This window comes from Ascaphus truei, unplaced genomic scaffold (genome assembly GCF_040206685.1).
Source record: "Ascaphus truei isolate aAscTru1 unplaced genomic scaffold, aAscTru1.hap1 HAP1_SCAFFOLD_3093, whole genome shotgun sequence".
Classification (NCBI taxonomy): domain Eukaryota; kingdom Metazoa; phylum Chordata; class Amphibia; order Anura; family Ascaphidae; genus Ascaphus; species Ascaphus truei.
This window is the reverse complement of record NW_027456064.1, coordinates 1-5,366: the sequence shown is the minus strand read 5'-3', so window position 1 is coordinate 5,366 and position 5,366 is coordinate 1. Positions and strand designations below refer to the sequence as shown.

At 42.3% G+C, this 5,366-nt stretch overlaps 1 pseudogene; it reads right to left on the bottom strand.

Moving 5' to 3' along the window:
- Positions 1-367: 367 nt before the first annotated feature.
- Positions 368-3,816, bottom strand: LOC142483226 (indolethylamine N-methyltransferase-like; annotated as a pseudogene).
- Between the last annotated feature and the right edge of the window lie 1,550 nt (positions 3,817-5,366).

The window sequence follows — 5,366 nt, the reverse complement described above, 5'->3', positions numbered from 1 at the left end:
TATATATATATATTGTGACGTCTCAGTCCCAGCGTCGGATCTTTTGTCCAGATCAAAGGCAGGAAACACTGTATTTCTCTAAGCAGGGGTTTATTTACAGGGTATAAGGCAGGTACAGGGTTAACTCATAACACCAAAACAGAAACAAAAGACCTAACTCCTTTCAGGAGTTACTGACTAATACTGCTTAGTCCCTAACTACAGTAATCGTGGGAGAACTAAACTCTTTTCCCCACTTTACCCAATGTACCTGCACCAGCTTCTCTCACCCTCTCTGTATAACTCTCAACAGTGTGTCTGGCAGCATGGGGGGGGGGGGGGATCTCTGTATCACTTCCTGACTACTATGATGTAAGATTATTGGTTATTAAACCTCCCTTTCCTTGCAAGCCACAAAATACCAATATGTTCATAGTCTAACATGTGAGTATTTAATTTGCTTTTGTATTTCCCAGAACTCTTAATGATATACCCTGTGTCTCTAAGAGCTTTCTTTGCAAACTCCTCATCATAGGTCAGTGCGGAAAACTTGTGTTGGCCAATCATGTAATATGAAATGTTGAAAAACACAAACAGGATCAGATGCCCTCCCACCTTCATAAATGATGACATTTTTTTCAGGTTACTGAGATAACTGACATGATCTTTGCTAATAACGTCCAAGTACCAAACACTGATCAGCCCGTCTGCTAGTGGCACCACAACAGGGTCCAATGGGTTGGCTTTGGTGAAATCACATTTTACAACACGTGTGACTGCTCTTCTTACTTTTTTCTCCTCCCATCCCTCACTGAAAAACAATGAATTATTTCTTCAGATAATTTTGTAAAACATATACATTGCAGAATTACGTCGCTAGCCCTCATCCACTTTTATAACTATCATATGTTTAAATTGTCTCTTTGCAACCTGATGCCAACTTAAGCACGAAAACTGTACAATGTGGAAGGCATTGTATATATATATACAGTCATAGAGCAAGGGAGATTCAACAACAGAAGTGAGTTCCGGAATGCTGTCCCGCCTACTGTGACGTAATTCCGGGCGCGGACGGAAGGCGTCGTGAGAAGCTGCCTGCAGTGACGCCCAAACCGGCATCGATCGTAAGAGGTCCTGCAGTCTTCCACAAGTGGCACGCGTCCACCAACAGCTGCCGCCGGACCACCTTCACTATATATACCTGCCTGTATCCTGTGGACTTCTTGTAAGTAGGATTCCGGGTTTACACACCGGATTCTAGACCTGCTCTTCAACAGTTCTCTGCATTTTATTGTGTTTAATAAATTCTCTGTATATTAGTCAGCCTATCTGTTTATTGTTGTTGTGTGTGTTTGTTTGTCTATGTCTATGTGTTATATGTTTAGTTCATACCTTGTTACGCTATGATTCTTTCTTCTTGTCTCCCCTGCATCATATATCATTGTTGCTGCTGAGGAGTCTGCTGTCTATTCGACTGGATCACCATTCATTGGACATTGCAACCAATCTCTGGACTTATTCCAATTCAATCCATTTGGACTATAAGGCGCCGGTCTGTATTGTTTTTCTTGTGTTTTCCACTAACTGTGTTTGGGTTAGTTTTTCCTGGCAGCCTTGCCTCATTTAGACATTTATTGTTGATCACATTGTTGTATAATAATAGTATTGCACTCTATCCACATTCATTTTTAGCGCCGTATACACCATCTTTTTCCTTTAGACAATGTGGAAGGCACTTTATGTGTAGAGACTTGGAAGCTAAAACAGACCATACAGCTACAGTAAATGTCTTTGTATTCCATGTTCAGAGAACCTGTGTCTGTTCTGTCTCTGATGCTGAATAGGTTCTATAGAAAATATGATGCATTTAACACATTATTTTCCCCTGTGCCTGTGACCTCAGTGTGATGGTAGGGAGTAGCCAGTCTTCATTATAAAGGTGAAGCCCAACTGGTTACCCCTGAAAACGTGGGTCCCTGGCAGCTACTCTACGTAGCACCATAAGCCAGGCACAATGTAATGTATATGAAATACGAGACCTGTTTGGAGTTTTATATGTTCCATGTCCCCAATAAACATGAAACTTCGGAAGTGGAGTGCAAGTGCAATGTTTTGGGTCAAAATGTATTTCTTTTTTGTACTGTAGGAGTTTGGGGAACAAAGTTTGGGGGACAAAGTCCCGTAATTCTCTCCGACGTGCAGGCATGATTTGTGGGTATGCAAGGTGAATAACACAGGGGCTACACAGTGTCCCCCAGAATCCTGGTTTTCATACCCAGGTATCCCAGACCCATTTCCAACACAGGTATAATGTCCCCCAAGATATAAAAGTTTATTAAAACAGTGTTTTAGTATTTAATACAAACTGTATTAATGTCTATACAGTCAGCCTGGGCATCTACATAGGCGCTGGGTTTTCTGCATAGACATCAGAGTTCAAAGGAGAGAGGACGTCCAGAGGTGAAAAAAACATTTGGTGAGCGGGGAAGGGCGATATGCCAGGTCCAGAGAATAAATGGCACCCCGTTGGAACACCTTTTGGACTGCCAGACCTGGTGGAGCCTGCCCAGCGGGTGGCAGTGGGTTGGCTGGGGGAAGATTATGCTCATAGGCGCGTTTCCCATTGGCCAATTCATATTTCCCACTCACCCGGCTTTTTGAGCCGGCTTGGGACGCCCCCTCCTCTGACGTCAACAGCCAGATGAGCCCCTATTTCGATTGGCTGCTGGGGAAATTTTTCATGCTCTGACTGGTCGCCACTCCTACTTCCATGTTAAGGATAGCTTAGTGGAGGGTATGTAAGGAGACGGGGAGGTAGAGAACAAGACATTCTATGACTTGAGCCGATGATGCAAAGGTGGGCTTTTCAAAGTTGCTCTGTTTTGAATAGTAGAGCAGCCGGCTTCATTTTTGGAGCTACAGTAAGAAAGCCTGCCCAGCTGAGGCTTAGTCACATGCGAAGTCCAAGTTCAATTTCTCTGAGCATTGCACGGTCTGACCTAAGGATGAATTTGCTGGGATGTCCACTCCTGGAAAGATTGGCAGCTGTCTTGAATGTTTTCCCCTTTTGAATAATCTTTCTCACTGTAGAATGATAGACTTTAAATTGTTTGGAAATGGCCTTAAATCCTTCCCAGATTGATGGGCAGCAACAATTGCTACTGTAAGATCTTTACTGATGTCTTTCCTCCTTAGCATTGTGTTAACACACACCTGAATGCTCCAGACCAGCAAACTGCTAAAACTTCGGCTTTTATAGAGGTGGTCACACTTGCTGATGATCAATAAAATAAAGGGCATTTGATTAGCAGCACCTGTCTGCTACTTAGCCTCTTAATTCCTATGGAAGCAGTAAGGGTGTACTTAGTTTTTCACACATAGCTTCTCCATTTTGGCTTTATTTTGTTAAATAAATCATGACATGGTGTAATATGTCATGTGTTGTTGTTCATCTGAGGTTGTATTTACCTAATTGTAAGGCCTGCTAAGGAACAGATGATTGTAATTATGTCCTGATACGTAAAACCATCGAATTCAAAGAGGGTGTACTTTCTTTTTCACACAACTGTATGTACAGTATATATTTATATACGTCACCTTTTCCCCTCAAGCTCACAGACAAACATAGCTGCATGAGAGCGATCCATGGCTCCTGGTTCCTTTTTTAACCATTTTTCTATTTCTCTTATGCTGACATCAGATGATTCTAACATAATGATCTCTTTGAAGTAATGACTGGCTGTCAGCAGCTGAGAAATTGAGGTACCAATGGTGAGATCTATCAGAGTGTCTCCTCTCACACAACCTGCAGTAAAAGGAAAACAATTATACACAAGCCTAGCAAGTGGAGAGAGCAGTATATGAACAATGCGTGTTTGTAGGAACCTGAAGGTCAGCCATGAGAATCTGTATTCTAAAGCAGTTGTGCACAATCTGGGGGGGGGGGGAGATTAACTGCGGGGTGCATGGGGTTTACAGAGGCCCCGCACACTTCCCGAAGGCACTTAAATTAAGTGCCGGGGAAGCGGCAAAGGACTCTGTAAACCTTTCTTACCGTGGTTCAGCCGGCATCTAGAGACGCGTCGCCATGGCAACGCGGCATCAAATAATGCTTTGGGATCATGTGATGTCACGTTGCTATGGAAACGTGACGTCATGCGCCCAGATGCCGGGAACCAAAGTAAGGAGGAGGTGGGGTGCACAGAGAGGAGGACAGCCGGCAGGGGGGCACAGGGGAAAAAGATTGTGCTCCCCTGTTCTAAAGTGTACTGGCCCAGGTGCAGTAAGCTCTGTTATATCAGGGCAAATATAGTTAGGGTACCAACATTACTAACGGACGTTATTTCCCCTGAGTTTAACGCATATCACAAAGGTAATTATACGCAAATACAATGGCCGTGATTTAACTCCTTCACGTAGGCTTAACATCAGGTTAAATTAGCAGTGACTTGCGTTACTTAAAAAAATGATGGCTCTGTAACATGTCATAGATAATCAAAGGTGATGTTAGTCCCACCCTGACCCTGAAATACGGGTTCTGCTGGAGAACGAGAGCCAGAGTCCTACTTTACTGGGTCCCAAGTGCAAATATGTTGCTGTGTTTTACAATAATGACATGTGATATGTTATCAGATTTTACTGCAATATCTCAATATTTAGCATCACTACATTTTGTGAAGATTACTTAATATTCTGTCACTACCTGAACCAGCCGAGACACAGCACAGAGTGTCTAACGCCTCAACTAATTAGGGTCTCATTAATTCCCTCAATGGCCTTTCTACCTATGGCTGATTTCCCCATTGGGATATAAGACACCATATAAGATATTTTATGGTTTTAAATATTTTGACCTATGACCTATGACATTTCCCTACCAGAAACAATGGCCCCAAAAAATGTTTATATTAAATTAATCTAAATAATTTTTACATTGGTGCACGAATGTGAGTGGCCGGCACATCAAAAAACAGATCCGTCCAGGACTTAATGCGGACATGGTTTTTCTCACACCCTATCAAAATTGCTTGTAATCATCCTGCTTGCCTCTTTTCTTATCCACACTTTCTCTCCCCCCCCCAGTATCCCTCCCCACTTTTCTTTGACAGTGTCCTCTGGCTTCAAACACTTAACACCCTACCTTATCTACAGTAAATATCTGTTTCCCCCCCCCTCTCTCCACACTGCCATAGATTCCTTTGTATATCATTTTTTGCCAGACCTGAAGAAGAGAGGATAACTCTCGAAAGCTTGTCCTATTACATAAATTGTTAGTCCAATAAAAAAGTATCACCGAATACTGAAGAACTCTTTTATTCTGCACTATATATATATATATATATATATATATATATATATATATATATATATACAAATACAACTGTATG